This window comes from Callionymus lyra, chromosome 13, assembly GCF_982586985.1.
Source record: "Callionymus lyra chromosome 13, fCalLyr1.hap1.1, whole genome shotgun sequence".
NCBI classification, from domain to species: Eukaryota; Metazoa; Chordata; class Actinopteri; order Syngnathiformes; family Callionymidae; genus Callionymus; species Callionymus lyra.
Genome location: NC_141830.1, coordinates 23925978 through 23943610, shown reverse-complemented (window position 1 = coordinate 23943610; position 17633 = coordinate 23925978). Strand labels below are relative to the sequence as shown.

The window sequence follows — 17633 nt, the reverse complement described above, 5'->3', positions numbered from 1 at the left end:
TTGCACCTTGGTCCTCAGAATTCATGTCTGACTGACACAGATGAAAAACAACTGCCATTATCTAAAGAAAAGAATGACAAAAAAAAATCGTGTTTTCATGTCTCAGTAGGAAAATTATTTATCATTGTGAGATCTTGAGACAAACCTCATATCAAGGTGCAGGCGCAGAAAGTTTGAATTCATTTAGGATAAATTAACCTAAAATAATTTGAACTTGTTTGAGGAAGAGAGAAAAATCATTGTTGAAACACTCACCAAACCAAAGAAACCTTCACCAGTGAGACGTTCGGTTCCTACTCCGTCATCCTTCCACTTGTCAGACGCGACTGTGAGCAAGTTTCCTGATCGACACCGATAATGTGTCAATCAATAGGGCAGTTTTGTGCTTATTCTAAACCACATTATATCCACCCCGTGTAAGAATCAAGACACCACAAGACGCCCGCTGCAAGGGACCAGCCCTTCATTGATTAGGTATTAGCAGCAACTCCTTCAACGCCCAGCCACTTGTTTGTTAACACTGCTCAGTCTCCGTTTGAATGATCAGTAAAAGCACGGCAGCCGATATTTATAGAGGCTTTAACGGGTTCATTAAAGTCAGCGGGGATGTTCCGTCCGGAGCGCGGAGTCGTAAAGGACATGGCGAAGTGGCTGCCGAACATTAGAGACTACAGTCAATGGCTTCTATCGTTCCTCATCTGCTTTACGGCCTTATTGACATTTATGGCCGTTATGAGGTTAAGCTAAGAGCGCTAACACAAGCAGGGGCCACTGCTGTGTAATCAAGGGCCCTTTAAAATAAAGTCCATAATCCACTTGTGTTAGGGAGTGGAGAGGAGGGTCGGTCTGTTAAATAACCTCATATCACCGAAGACAAGAATCATCTCGAGTGACCCATTTCTTTGACACAAATATGTTGTGGAAATAGAAATTATGGAAATGTTTGAACAGTTTCACGACACAAAGAGGATGACACACACTTATTTTTAGCAGTTAATCATATCCTGATAGCCAATTGGGAAACATTATTTTAATGTTATGTTAAAAATATGTATGTTAATGGGGAGATTTTAAATGTGATTTTGAAGCCAGTTTTACATTTAAGCTTTTCCCCAATTTTCCAACAGTATGTAGACATTTTTTAAACAGTTAATTATAAAAAGAAGGAAACTTGATAGCAGTAATGTATCACATTTTTAAAAAATATATTTGTATGCAATAACTATAAATAAAACTAAAATAAATGCACTTATATATTGAATTGGGGGTGCGTAAGGTTGTGTTTATTATTATTATTGCTAATTGTTTTTACTGCAGAATTTATTTACTCATATAAACATGCACAATATAGTTACTATAGTTAATTATGTGATAAACTATTTATGCAAGTTGTATTCATGTAATATACATGTGTAAATATACTGTACGATACACTATTTTAAATTAACAAAGAATTAGATAGAAATAATGATTATGTATAATCTATATTAGGAGGTTTTGTCGATAATAATGTGTTAATTATTTATCTTATTAACTTTCTCTCCATAAAATTGTTGTTTTTCTAATAATTTCAATAACTAATCTATCATAATATTCACATTGTGAATATTTTACCACATCTACTTTTTCTGTCAATTTTCTAATAATTTATACTTCAACTGTATTTCAAAATCAATTTTCATTCTCACCTTCCATGACGTTGTTTTTATTGTATGTGCCCCCTGTTTAGGAGTCGCTGAACCCCGCCTCAGTTCTCTTTTCTCAACAACTCCATCTTCCACTTAACCCCATATTTCACAGCTGAACTACAGTTAATTTCCCCCCAGTCATCTGTACAGTGCTCCATATACCGGCGGAGCACGCTTAATTACCCACAATTAAAGCCAAACGCTAACGAGAAAATTGCTCTGTTATGAAAGGACTTCAAAAGGACGGGAGTAAGTCGAATAGATTGGAGAGAGAAAAGTCGTGTCGTTGCCCCGGGTGGAGGGCGAGGGGGGGTGGGTAAGGCTGCGGTGGTGAATCCCCCCCAAGCCGTCCCAGTGGATGCCGCTAAGCAAAGAGTCCACGGGCAGAACTGGAAGCTGTAGACTCTGATATTCAACAGATAAAGCAAAAGTGTTCTTGGTTTTAAATTATAATGATCCGTTTTTGATGTATGAATTTTTGGTGGAAAAAAAATTCTCTCTATTTCTACATGTTTTGATATCTGAATAATGACAAATACCAATTATGTTGTTTGGTGTACAATAGTTTTGAGTGAGTAAGCACCAAAATAAAGATAAGGATGACCCGTGTTACTAAACTTGGTTCGAGGTGCTCAGGATGCCCATCACCACCAGCACCGAGCCAATACACGCTGAAGATGACACCTGTGATGGAAAGATCCTATCGAAACAAGGACTTACCATCATCTCAGCTGAGTGATGTAAATTGATTTCCTGGGAAAATCTTGCAGACATATCTATTAAAATCTGTGTCACAGTTCCAGCAATTTAGCACTTTAGGATTTAGATCAGGAAGATAGACTTTGAAACAAATAAAAAAGATAATATACTGTATAAACTGTCCAGAAATTCCAGGAAATTCGGACTCATTTCTGAACTGTTCTAACTCATCCTAACCATTTTCATTTTAGAAAACCTTGGCATGTTTTTTAGTATCACGTGGCCCTGGAAAAATCAAAAAATCATCAGAATAAAAACAACAGGATAGATGCAGTTTGGTCCAAACAGTAGAAAATGTGTGTCTAGAATAAAAACTCCTTCTTCGTCTTCGGTGACGTCTACTGCATACTGGTGCTTCTATTATGGTTAATCTCTATTTATATCACAATTCATTGTTAGGCAAGAGAATCGTACATATAACTTAATCCTTCTGTAAAAAAATATAGTACAATTTATTTAGTATCATTGAGGATCCACAACCTTCTGGCAGGCTTTCGGAAAGGAAAACAAGTTTATGTTACGATTTGTCGAGATGTAGACTCATGGCAAACATTTTTTCTTGGCATACTTTCATCCGTGAAAATAAAATTAATTTAAGATTATGACTGACTTCGGACACTCCTGGGTTACTGGGGTTTGATCGTATGGCTCATACCAAATAGTCAATGAACTACCAAGTCGCTGTTCCGCTCACTGCCATACTGGTGGTATTAGATAAATAAATCCAATTAATCGATGGTATTCCTGCATGTTCCAGTTTAATTCAGTATTAAGTGGTTACAGGTGATCCCAGCTTCATTTGGTGAGAGGTAGTGGACACCCTGGAAAGGTATGCAATCCATTATAATGCAATCAGACTCAATCATAACAAGGGGCATAAATGTCTTTAAGCAAACTTTCTTAATTATCCTTGTGTTTATCCTCTTTCACCAACACTCTTAATCCCTTTCCGATCAGTTTAGCTCTTTTTGTAAGTCTGTGTATAATTGTTGACATCCATAATCTCTTTTAATTTATTTTAAACACTGGCATATTCACGTTATCAACATAAACAATGATCTACTTTGATTTTGAACCAACAATCCAACATAAAAATAACTTTGATTTGCCCTTAACTGACTGTTTACATTGACAATAATCAAAAGTATTCATATGAGCTCTGGGAGGAAACCAGAGTGCAACAAGGAGACGGACAAAAAGCTTCACGGCGTAACTTCACGAAAGATGCCATTTTTCATGATAATTCTCCTCCGATCCAGTCCTTTATTGAGACATCCTGCCTGACGAAGTCGGCCTACTGGCGGCCCCGACAGCCTCCCGGCTTCCATTTAACGAGATTACATTTTGATCACAAGCCCACTCTTGTAAAACAACGGTATTATCTCATTAAAGCCTGGTGGAGGGGGAAAGATAACAGTGCCGCTGAATTGAAACGTCCAGATGTGAAGAGTTTATCTGGCACAATATACCTGACCACAAAGCCCATTCCGTGTCACCGAGGAATGAGACCGGTCCTTCCACACCATCACCCACTCCCCCCGCCACTCGGCATCCCCCCCGACCCACCCACCCTTCCCTCACCTCCCAATCCAATCTAAGGCCGGCAAAATGTAACAAATAAACACTAATACAGATTATTTACGTCCAGTTTACAGCACATGACGCAAGGTATGAGGGAGAAAAAGCGCTATAGGTTGGTGGATAATTGTAACAGTGGTAGTAATAAGTGCAGCGGCTACAGTGATAACAATTAGATTTCATTTCATTTGAGAATGCCTCCACAGCTGCTCCCCACTCACCCCTGAACCCCCTCCCTTCACTGCTCTCCCCCTAGATTAAAGTGGGTGTGTTAATTCCGTGGTGTAGCGATCGAACAGCTCTGGCAACAATGGGAAATGGGCTATTGATCAGAACAGCTCAGATTAAGACTAGGCAGTGGAGCTCTTTCTTGCTCTCTTTCCTTTCCTTTTCTCTCCATTTCCCACCTTCTTCTGCCCGTCTTCCTGTCCGTCCCGTTTGTGTCATCCCCGCCTCCCCCACTCCCTTGTTTTTCGCACCCACAAAGAAGAAGAAAGCAAGTGCATGGATGAGAGCACCTCTGATGATCATTCCATCCTCTCCAACTTCCTTTCTTTTAGGGTTTACGTCAATACGACACCTTTGTGGTCAGATCTTCTCCAGCAACCTTAATCTTTTCTCAATATTCACTCCATAGCCACCTCATATTTCCTTAAGTTCGTCTCTTCTTTGCTATATTACAAACCTAAGTAAGCCTCCATTAATGTTTAGAAGACTTGGTTTTTCTACTAAAGGTCAACTCAATTCTTAGTTTACCAGACCCTGAATGTATTCTCATTAAGTCGGGCTTTAAAAGGGATGTAAGATGACCATCCTTTCAAATTTACACCCCAAAACACTACTAAATATATCTTTTCTTTTGCTGTATTCCCCTTGAATTCTCAACACGTTGTTGTTAACCACATCAATGTTGAGACAAACTTTACAAAATCATGCACGTCCCAGTTGAGTTTGTTTATTTCACATCGTTAGATAAACCTTCAAGTTGAAATAAACCAACACAATAGCAAATTATATAAAGGGTTGCAACATAACTAAAGAAACAGTATAAATAGTACACTTAAAAAGGAATGAGCAGGTCAAATGTATAATTATAATAAAAAATAAAAAATAAAAAGTGACCATTATCAAAAGGGATAAAAAAGAGACTAGCAAAGAATACTTGAGAGAAAATAACATGAAATACAGTAACAATATTCACTTCCACCTTAATGAGTAGTTCTTTGTCACCTGTATTATTGGAAGTACTGTAAAAAAAAACTGGTGGTTGTAAACCTGTGTATATCCTTTGCTTCCAAGTGAAATGACAGATAACACTAGAATAAAAAATGTGTACACATATTGTGTGAACTTGTCTGGCCAAATTATGAGTTTCAACCAATTTTAACTCAAAAATATAACTATAACTATAACATATATATAACTTAATATTTAGGACTTTTAAATGAGCTGTGGGGGAATGTTAGAACTATGCATAACTACTTAATGTGAAATTGTCTTTTATTGTCAAGAAAGTTTGTTCTGATTAATAAAGAAGTAGCCAAATACGTGAAGAAATATCTAGACTCCAACCTGATATGCTAATTACCAAATATGCGTTTTTATGACATCGTAACAATAAGTCCCTTCAGCAGTTTTACGCGAAATATTAACAGTGTAACTTCCATGTCAGCGAGGAAATTCAAGCCTATTCTTATTCCCCCAAATACAAAAATCTCCATATTTTGAAACAGGTTTCTGACAAAGAAAGTTCAATATGTCGACATAATTAAACTAATAAACTATTTCTGTTTTGCTGTGGTTAGAATACATTTTTAAAAAATCCTCTCACACTTCTTCATCACTCTGGTCTCAAATCACTCATTTTGTTCATAAGTTCCTCACTGTCGTGATTTGTTCTTGTCATGATCTTCCCCTGGTTCCCCTCGTAACGTTAAAAATGTCCCCGTAATTGACCTCCTTATGACACCAGAACATAACAAACCATGTTACTTAAGAATATAAGGAAATTTGTACCATGAAAACCGTTTATTTTGACAGGATTTTAAACATAATAACAAAAAAAATTAAAATGCACTAATAATTGGAATTTTATTAATATATATATAATTTAACATAGCAGTAGTACAAAGAATGAAACATTAGATTCTGATGAAAGATAAAACCAAGATGATTGTGGGGATGTTTCAGTAGCTGGAGGAGGAAGTCATCGTTGCATTCATCCCTACACCAGTTCCCGTCAGCATTGCTCACAATGATAATCACACTGAGTCTCAATAAAAACCCGTCCTATCCAAGAGCTCGCCGACCAAAATTGAGCTGTCATGATGGGGCCCGGGGACACGAGACATTGGATTTGCATTGAGCAGACGTAAAACAAAGCAAATGTGAGGAGACAGCAAATCCATACAGTGAAAAGTGAGCTAAGAATCTTCTGCTCTACTTATATTAATTAACTCAGTCAATGGGGATGTGATGGGTCCGTTTTTCATCCTCTCCCGGCGCCCCGTGGCCGATCCGTCACACACACCTCCCAGGTGTCACCGGCTGCGCGAGCCAGAAAGCAACAGACGATAGGACGAAAGCAGTGCTTAGAGGTTACTGGTTGGTGTCTGCTTCTGCCCTTTTGGATATTAGAGGAGACAAATGCTACACACACGGCAAACAGACTTGCAAAGAAAACACACACACACACTCACAAACACACACACACACCAGTGGTCTCATTAATATTGCCATCACCCTCTGGGGACTCAGAGTATTGGCAAAGCTTTCACCCGCTCATTGCGAGAGTGTGTGATATCCTCTACACACACACACACACACACACGGTCTTGATGTTCAGCTTGAAAAACTGATCTCTGGCAGCAAACAAATATATTTTGGGTAGTTCTTTAAGTAAAGGTGTGAACAGCTGAAGAGGAATGGAGTCCACGGGGGTTAACAAGGAGTGATGGAGAGCCAGGTTCATAAGTTGACACTAGAGGGCAATGATGAGAGCCGTGGCTGTCGTGATGTATGGCTGTAGGAACGGTTGGTCTATAAACTTTGAACCGTATTATAGAAACTCTTCATTTTGTTGAGTACAACTTCCTTATAGATGCTTCAAATATAATTATGTTGTAATAATATGAGTCAAACATAGTGATATCATATACTGATATGTCACAATATAATGACAAACCTACATGATTCTAAATATATGATACTAAATTAAAATAATTAACATAAAATAATAAAAGAAAATGATCTATACATTAATATGTATATCATGAAAACTACAATAACAATATGATTTATTACAGTTATTTATTTATTTATTATTTTCTCCCTAATGTTAATTGCATGAAAAATAATTCGATGAATTATTATAATAAATCAATAATTATTATCCCCAATAAACTACTCTTTTCTAGTTCATACGTCGCTCCGATCATCAGTCGAGGAAATTCTCCTCCTGCCCCCCCACCCCGGGTCTCTCCCCTGATACGCCGTCATAGACCCCGGATAAGTGAGTTCCAGAGGTTTAGTTAATTGATTATTAGGCGGCTGATTGGGGATCAATTAAATAATTAAAGTTGCTTAAAAGAAAAGTCGATCTGACTGGTGGGGTTTACTTTCTCTTCTGGTCTGTTTGTGCTTCAGTCAGACGAGACTTTTATTTTGTTCGTTTTTTTCATGAACCCTGATCAGTGCAAACACCTTCAACTAAGGGGTACGAGACATTCTTCAGTCGGTGGACTTTAAATTGTTTTTTTTGTTTTTTTTGAGTTTGCACTATGATGCAGAGATTAGTAAACAGCGGGTAGAGTGAGGATAACGATCGGCTCTTCTTCGGGTGCTAGAGTCACTGGATCTTCCTCCCTGTTCCATGTGTTGTTCATCCAGTGGTCAACAAGGTCCCATTAGGGGGTTTTGTTATATTATTATTCAACCATTTAGCCAATTTTAAATCTTTTTTTTGGTCCAACTTTTTTTCTGTTTTCCGTTGATTGAAAAATCGTTGAAAAAATGTTTTTTTCTTCTTTAAAGGACATTTTTGAAATCACTTACTGTCGTTCATTTTAAACCCTACGATCTGTAATGAAACATTTTTTTGTCAGTTTGGTTTGTTGTGACTAATAAGTAGCATTTCTAGCTTCTCAGGCGACACTCAGACACGGTGGGTTCTGACCTCAGGTCTGTTCTGTTGGACTCAGACTACACCATTACATTATATAAATGTATTATTATTATTATTATTACGTCACAAACTCCAATGATTTCTGAATATAATAAACATCTAAACGATGAATTAATTAGTCATAAACACAACAAAAAGTCTGCAAGTTCAAGTGAACTCTTGAGTCCAATCCATGAGGAGATTGAATCTTCTGAACAGAGTTCCTGTCCAGGGTGTCCCCTCTCTCTTCCCCCAGCAAACTAGGATTGGCAGCTCAGTGAAGGAATTGGAAGAAAAAAGAATGTAAATGTTTGGAGAGTGAGTAGAATCCCCATAAAACATCTTCTATTTTAGATTTGTTGAAGTGTTTGAAATGAAAAACTGGGGTCAACTCACGCACCTCATCAAGACCAACTTTCATAATCCGAAAAATTTTGGGGAAAACACACACATATATATATATAGACTTCGCACCCCGACTTTTCTCTCTCACGCACACTCTCACACAAACCTCTATATGAGACACAGGAGCGGAAACGGGTCGAATCCTACTTCAAATTCTCTTTCCTCTCGGCTTGTCGACCGGGGAAAACAAACCGACCCGAGGCGCGGCGAGTGGGGATTTACTAATTAACTACTTACACACTCGCACGCACACGCACGGGCGCGCGCACGCACCGACGAATGGAGAGAGGGCGAGAGTGATGCTCTCCTCCTCCCTCCTCCCTCCATCCCTCCTCCCTCCTCCCAGTGCTCTCCTCCCAGGGTTCAGGTGCTGCTAGTTCCTCCTCTCCGGTCTCCGGTGCGCCGTCACATTGAGTGCGTGTGGATAGACGGATCATCGGCTTTGACAACTCTACTAGAAAGAATAAAAAACATCCCGGTATGTAGTTTGACTTCATCTTGTTTCTCCTTTATATGTGTTTTTTTGTTGTTGTTGTACTTGCGTTTACTTTATCACCGGAAAAGTGAAAAGTTTACCTGACAGCAATGTTTTGGCATCTGCCATTTTGTTGCACTTTTTATTTACTATTTTACTTTTACTTTTTATGTACTATTTACGTGTTTATTTTAAAGGGATGTGGCTTGTTTTATTAAAAATGTGTGGCAAAAAAAAAGAATTTATCTCATCGTTTGTATGCCCGTTTTTTTTAATTATTATTATTATTATTATTTCCTGTTATTATTTCTACGTTTTCATGTTAAAGATGGCGCGTTTATTTTTCAACTCGAATAAGAAAAGAGTTTATTTGATGTTTTATGTTGGAAGTGTAAGTGTCTCTCGCATCAGGAGGATGTAGTGGGACGCGTGTGCGTGTGCGTGGAAGTCTGCGCTTGTACTCTGCTCACGCACTTTGATGCGCTCAGCTGTCGGCGTTGGCCCCAGGATTAGCCTTTAAGTGTCTCTATTTGTTAAAGCGTTGGGGCCTCACCTCCACGCACCGGATCCATCAGTCAATTAAACAGCCGCTCACACACGGAGAGACCCCCCCACCCTGAGCCCACCCCAACTCACCCCCCTCACCCCTTAAAAAAAAATCCCTAAAACTCTGCATATTCAGGTCATCAATTAAAAGTGTCTTGTGAAAAGTTTTTTTTTTTTTTAAATATCCACGAATTGTTTACTTTCAAGTGCAACGGAATAAGTTCTGAATTTCCATGTACTTTTTTTTTTTTTTTTTTTTTTTTTGGTGGGTGGTTATCGCCTCACACAACTTTGATAAATATTTATGCGCGCCCAGGGTGAGTGGGTGAACCCCATCAATGATTTGTGTCGGTATATTTCCAGATAAACACTGTTTGAGAATCGATACACGCATGTAACTATTGCAGATTAAGAGATCGATCGATGGATCCACAACAACCCCGGCCGATGTTTTTTTTTTTTTTTTTTTTTTCCAGCGTCAATTATTCACAAGTTTGTGTGTAAAGTTTGTTGCCTCATTAGAAAGGTGTGCCAACTTTTTTTATGAAACAATCAATTATAATATTTATATGCACTTCTGGAATACTATTCCGCGTGGACTGGTATTTCATTAACTTTGCTTCATTGCATCAATCTATGGTCGTTATTGTCATTAATTTCTGTGTCAAGTGGGTTCAGTGTCTGTTTCCAGGTAATTCATTTTTGAAGTTAATTTGGTCACTTGTGTGTCGCGCGCTAAACCAACTCATCCGTCTCTGCGGCAAGTGAGTGATGGAAATATTTGTAAAAACGTTTGGGCCTTTTGCGGAAATTGACCTTCGAGCATCTGACAGTGAGGTCACTCAATAATTGTTTTAGTAAATTGACATTTTTTAATATATAGTATTAATTGGAGTGGTTGGGTATAATTCAATTTTTTTTTTCTTCAACGGAATTATAGTAATATAGTACGTTGTATTACATATTGATACTAATAATAACCGCGTTTACTTCACTGATCAGATCGGAATGAATAATTATGTGAGGTTTCACTTTACAAATAAAAGCGTGTATTAATTATTTATTTAGGAATAATCATAACTACTTGGAATGCAACGAAAACTTAAAAGGATAAGTAAATCAATAATTTCGTTGCCCTTAATATCGGATGTAAATTTTGGAAAAGACGAAAAAACAATTTAAACTATTGCGTGAATAACCAATATTCATGTATTTTTATAGTTAGAACGAGTGTGTTTCCAACGATTTATTTTTAAGGTCATTTATTTGTTCGACAAATTAACATACAGTGAATATTAAATTAAATCCCAGAACCACTCATTTACTATTATTTAGATCTAGTTTAATCAATTTTTATTTTGAACCTAAAAACTGAGCGTCTAAAAAAAACGATAATTAAACAATTGTTTATAAAAAACAAATTTAAAAGGAAGGAATTACAGTTGGGTATATAGTTTTACATTTTCATATTTATCGTTATTTTAAATGAAACACTGAGGAAAAAAAACGTTGTTTTTTTTCAAACGGGACAGAAATAACTTTTTCGAAGGTTTAAATATCGAATGATTTGTCGGAGGGAAATAAGCATTTTTTGATGTTAAAAAAAACAAACAATCTCGGTCGTTTAATTGAACTCGAATGTATTAATATTTCCTCAATCAACAAATTAAAAAAACAGTGTGTATTCTGTGTCGGATACACCCGACTTCATATACTCCCTCGCTTTCTCTCCAAACTTCTCTGCATGCTCTGGTCCTTCGATACAAGAGGGAGTTCTGAATCTGACTAAACTCGGTGTCACAGTCATCTCCACTTGTTCCACCGTGCCTGCAGTTAATCCCTCTCATTTATCATCATCATTACTCTTCTTACGCCATCCTAAATGATTGTTTTGTCGACAGGGAGTTGTCAGACTTCGACAAAGACGGCGCGCTCACACTGGACGAATTCTGCGCTGCCTTCACCTGGTGGTCGCCAGGAAGAACGGTTACGATCTTCCAGAGAAGCTTCCTGAGAGCTTGATGCCAAAGCTGATCGACCTGGACGACTCGGCAGGTGCGGCTCATCATATGAACCAGTGTGGACACAGACCTACTCGCATACAAACACACACACACACACACACACACCCACACACACACACACACACACACCCACACACACACTGTTGATCTTCAACTGAAGTGTTTCCAGAAGCCCCGGAGCCGGCCGCTGAGGTGGGCTACTCGACCTCCCCGGTGGAGGTGACCCCAAACAAGTCCCCCTCGATGCCTTCACTGAACCAGGCGTGGCCAGAGATGAACCAGACTAACGAGGTTCAAACACACACACACACACACACACACACACACACACACACACTTGTAAAATGACTTGTTTGCTTTGCTCTGCACTTAATCAGGGTATTTTAAAGTTGACTCGTCTTTCCAACTTCTTCATTATCAAACATCATTACTGCTAATTCAGCACTTTTGTATCCTTCCTCTCACTCCTGTGGGCCGCGGACTGATGATGTAAATGTGTGATGTCACTGCACTTGGCCGACTGACGTGTCTCTGTTTTTGTTTCTCGCTGTCTGTCTGTCTCCTGCAGCAGTGGGAGACGTTTAGCGAGCGCTCCTCCAGCTCTCAAACTCTGACCCAATTTGACTCTAACATTGCACCAGCTGACCCTGTAAGTCGATCACTAGTGTGCATGTTTCACCTTTAATGGATGAATATTAACCCTTCGCTGCACTCTCTGTCGCTCTCTCTCTGCATGAAGCTTTAATGGGCTCCATCCATGGTTTGTTTCTTTAGACGTGATTGTTTTCTGTTCTGACGAGGTTCGTCCATGATGCACAAAACCACCACAACGATCAGTGACGCTGCTCTAGTGTCGATGTTTAGAGAGTTTAACTGCTCTGTCCGGTGGAACCAGTTATATTTATTCCAAAAGTAATATCTCTGTTTAGCGTAAACACGACTGTCAATTTTTCTTGTGTGAAACGTGTTTAAAGACCTTCTTTTAGAATAATCAAATGAAGGATTAAGTGTTAGAACACGTTTGGCGGACACAGCCATTATTCCCAGATCAAGTTTTGAAGCTTCTATTTCCAGTTTGTTCATATTCTCTTTCGGTCCGTATTTGGGAAATGAGTTGATTTAATTTATTTATTGTTGTTATTTAGGTGATCTTAATGATAAACTGGTCGACTTCAGTTTCTTTAAAAATAAAAGCTGTGATGTCAACTTTTTGATTTCTGCCACAAAAATCTTCTCGTATGTTTGAAATTGGTTTTGAAAAGACACTAGAGTTTAAACAAAACAAGCTTTAACTTGTCCACGCAACATCTTAAAAAGCAGTTTTAAAGTTTGAATCCTGTAGTTTTGTCCAGACTGGCCTGCTGTTATTTCCACAATTTTGAAATTATGATGACTTGCTTGGAAAGTTTACCCTCTTCTGTAGCGTCTCACATGTCTGCTCCACGTCTGCAGGACACTGCCATCGTCCACCCAGTAAGATCCACATGCAGGAGATGGAGTTGAAAAGAACTGGCAGTGGTGAGACTTTTCTCAAGCGTCCTCAATGTGGGTGTCACTTCTGTTTTCAAAGGAAGGACAAGTGTGGCTACGTCATTTCCTAGACGGATTCTAGTGCCACCAGACAATAGCAAAAATGTTACGAGCTACTTGATTGAACTTTCACCCAATCTTAGGGCTCTGTTATTTTTATGTTGAAAATTCCAAAATATACTGAATAAAGAAACCGATTGGAATTTTAAGTCATTCAAAAAATCATTAATTTCAAAATACTTTCATAATCTTCAGACCACAACCACCCGACCAGTCCGCTGCTCGCCAAACCACCGGAACTCTCCGAAGAAACCAAACTTCCTGCCACCATGAAGTTCGTCTCCGCCAACTCTGTCGGTAAGTCGAGAAGACGGAAAGAAGAATGAAACTGATGCACTTGTGTTGTTTTTTTCTTTCCCACGAATCAGTGTTATCCTTTTTAATTGGTTAATGGAAGCATCAATCTTCATAATACTGATCAGCTCCTGGTTCATTATTTCTAGGTCTTTCAAAGGCTTTTTAATCAGCGGAGCCTTTTTTTCTGACTAACTCAACCAACGTCCTCTAAAGAGATTTGGTTATGCCAACTTCGAGAGATCATTTTGACATTCATGACATGTTTCAGCTACATTTACTCCCAAAAAAAACTGTAAACTAGTGGAATTGAGTGAAAAACAAACTATATGATTTACAATGCCGACATTAAACCGATCTGTGGTGCAGAAAAGGTCGGGGACCCCAACACCGGTACATGGTGTTATTATAAATGTATTAAAAACTATCTTGAGAGTTTATTGCCACGCAGATCCACGTCAACGTGTCATTCCAACACGTCCAATCAACTGACCTGTTTGGTTTTGTCCCTGAAGGTGACGGGTACAGCAGCTCCGACTCGTACTCATCAGACCAGGAGCCCATCACAAGACAGAGGTTGGGATCATGGTTCACAAAATACTGTAGAGTCCTGGCTATGTTTTCCTTCCTGCAGTTGAATTTACGTCTCTGATCTGTCTCAGGTCTCAGTCCGGGGCCTCCCCGGAGGCTCTGAAGGTGGTGGCTCCGCCCCCTCCTCCCCCGCGCCCTCACCCTTCGCATTCCCGCTCCTCGTCCCTGGACATGAATCGCACCTTCGCCGCTGCCTCTGCACCAGGCCAGGCTCAATCCTCTGCTGTTGCGTTCCCGCCCGCCGTGCCTCCTCGCCCGCTGGCCACCCAAGTAAGACCTCGGTCACTCACTCTAGGGGCCAAAATGTTTTACACACACCAGTTTCATGTCTTAAGCAATCTTTAGCTGGTCGAAACTGAATGTCATTAGTTTTACCCTCTGGACTGTCTGACTTAATCTTTGGCTCCTGCAGACGTCGGCGCCTCACACTGGTCACCGGAGCGAGACGGAGGGAGCCCCGGGCGGAGGCACCACCACGTCCCCTCAGCAGATTCCACAGCAGCCAAACTTTGCGGACTTCAGTCAGTTCCAGGCCTTCGCTGCATCAGAGCAGCCGTCCAGTCTTCCTGAGGTGGACAAACCCAGCGAGCCAGGGCAGGTGGGTGACTACGTGAAGCGCCGGACTCTTCTCTTATGCTAAACTCATCTTGTCTCTCTTCAGGGAGAAAAGCCTCCTGAAGGCGCCGGACCTTTGAGAACTGTGAAGAGTGATGATGACAGAAGTGCAGCGAGCGTTAACTCGGTATGTCCAAGAAAATATCAATACATTGATATATTGGGAATGTTTTTTTCCCCACAATACTGTATATTCAGAAGCATTAATGTATTATTGTGTTATTGTATTAATGTATAACTATCTTTTTTTTAAATCATATTTAATTGATATTTTATTCATTTTATGGTTTATATTTTAATAATGAATTAAATAAAATATATTTTTATATATATATATATATATATATATATATATATTTACAAATAATTTTTCATAATTTTTAGTTTTTTAATTAAAACCTTCAGCTAATAAATGGCAGCAGTTATTACATCCACTGCAGCTCGAGAAAAACAAATAAATCTTGTGAGATCCTGGGGTTGACTGAGGACGAGAGGATACAGTCGACTCCAGCAGCTTTTAAAACTGATGTTTGGACATATTTTTGGTTTAAAAAACAAATGAAAGCAGTTACGACTTCGTCAAGAGTCGTGTGGTCTGTAAATTCTGCAACACCAGAGTCAAGTACTCGACAATACTACAAATACATCCTTGTGACTACAGTATCATGATACCCTCTTAGTTATTGTTGCGCCTGTGGCGTGATGCATATCAATACACACCCCTAATGCTAACCTCTCATGTTACACGAGCTTCTATAGCTTCAAGCTTCTATACTTATGTTGCACCTCACCATTTGGCCACCAGGTGTCACTGCCGCTAAGATCAGCTATCTTGTCTTCTTCTACAGACCAAGACTGCGTCCGGGCCGCTCGCCCCGCCTCCCAAGCCAATACGTCGCAGGTTGAAATCCGAGGATGAGTTGCGACCAGAGGAGGAGCAGCAGCTCGGCCCGCAGAAGTGCAACCTGATCGCAACGGTTCTGGCCACGCAGCCGTCCATCCCACGGTACTGGAGCCGGAACTTCTGGGAGTTTGTCCAGTGTGTCAACTGTGGGTTTTTGCAGGTCTGTGGGGAAAGACAAGAAGTCTATTCAGGCGTCAATCAGAAGGAACAAGGAGACGAACACGGTGTTGGCTCGACTCAACAGTGAGCTGCAGCAGCAGCTGAAGGTGAGCGTAGTCGTCCGGGTCACGAGGTCCAGGTTCAAATCCTAAGACTTGTTTCAAGTTTAAGTCTTGTGCTCTGGTGTTCGCAGGACCTGCTGGAGGAGCGGATATCTCTGGAGGTGCAGCTGGAGCAGCTCAGACCGTTCTCTCACCTCTAACCTTCCAGCTCTCCACCCGACACACTCGGAACCAATCACAATCTGGAAGAACCTGCGGAGGGGGTGCAGACGCATCCACGCACTTTTCCATTGAAGGAGCGCTGACTCGAGTCAGGACTGCAGACTTGTCCCCGTGTGACTGAAGACTGTGTGTGTGTTTGTGTCGTGGAGACATCAGCAGATGGTGACGCTGTTGTGAATTTGAAAATCAGGCAGTCGGAGAATTTTAAAAGGTTAAAAACAAAATGCTTTATTTCAAGCGTAAGAGCAGATATATGCCGGCAGTCCAACGTGCACGGACATAAACGGAACAACCTCTCAGGTGAGCTGATGTTCCAAAAAGGATACCTAAGCAGAGTGCGCAGACTCGTTTTGTACGAGAATCTTGAGATTAACATTGGTCAAAGTCAAAGATGCAGGCGGGGATGGTTGTGAAACAGGGAGGTTCCTCTCGTTGACCTCAGATCCTTCGGTGCAGTGTCGGGGCTGAGTCGCAATGTTAGTGTGTTTGTTCACCTCAGTAGTTTTCCAGAAAACAGAATGTTGCATAGCACTGCAGTTATATAAGCATAGCACGTATAGCACATTTGTATGAATTAATTAAAGAATATCCCCTTTAATGATTAAGACCCGCACATGTATTTTACTCATTAACGCCAAACTCCTGAGAAGAATCCGACAATCGTTTCTGAAAGAAAAAGCCCTAAATTTCCACACATTAGTCCGTCACGCCCTGGTGTGAAGACGTGTTTTGTCCGACACCACGAGGACGGGTCGCCGATGAACAGGTGGCTTTTTTCGTGAGTTTGGTGAAACTCCTCTCGTAATCCTGCAGGAGGCGCCAACACTGCTTTCGCTTGTGGTCACGTGACTCCTTCCCGCTGTCCTCTGTGTGCGTGTGCAGGTGTGTGTTGAACCTAAAAAGCCAAATGGACTGATCGACCCCCCCTACCCTGTCCTAGAAGGCGTTCCCTCCTGGAAGGTTTGAACAGCGACCCACTCATGAAGAACTCGCGGTCCAGTGGAGAACACAACTATGCAAGTGTGGACGGAGATCCGCACGGACACTTTCGATCGTAGCAACCGTCTGAACGTCTCAGTTCTTCCAGAGCGTCTCTTTTTCTTATGCCTTTCTCTCGTCTGGTACCTTCAGATACGAGTCCGCCGGACTGTTCTGAGGACCGAATGCACTTTGAACCATTTTGTCTTTCATGTGAAATTAGAAGCTTTAAGACGTGATTTTTCACTTCAATCTGGAAACCAGTGTTTGTTTCACCTCCGTTACTTTTACTGAAGCCTTACTCCCTCTAGTGGCCACTGTGTGATACTTTTTTTTACACAGAACTGAAGATTCTAATTTCAATAATTCAAAGATACATTTGCTAATCAATCTTTTTATCATTCTTTTATTTTAAATGTATAATATAACGAGACAATACCAAAAGCTTTCCGAGCTACTTTAACTTTCAGCCTATCATGCGTCAGTAGGACAGTCACGTGAAGTTCACGGCGATTCAGGTCCAGAACAACAAGAAAATAATTGAAGAATATTTAATCGTTTTAATTAATTGATTAACATGT

General features: G+C 40.2%; 1 pseudogene across 1 annotated transcript; it reads left to right on the top strand.

The window, feature by feature from the left end:
- The first annotated feature begins 2325 nt into the window (after window positions 1–2325).
- On the top strand, window positions 2326–16236 carry LOC148067855 (ralBP1-associated Eps domain-containing protein 1-like; annotated as a pseudogene). The gene is made up of 13 exons (XR_015713210.1): window positions 2326–2423; window positions 11515–11668; window positions 11807–11928; window positions 12206–12286; window positions 13090–13155; window positions 13423–13524; window positions 14037–14097; window positions 14184–14382; window positions 14525–14710; window positions 14774–14854; window positions 15576–15733; window positions 15792–15897; window positions 15984–16236. The product of XR_015713210.1 is annotated as a ralBP1-associated Eps domain-containing protein 1-like (transcript).
- Window positions 16237–17633: the final 1397 nt, after the last annotated feature.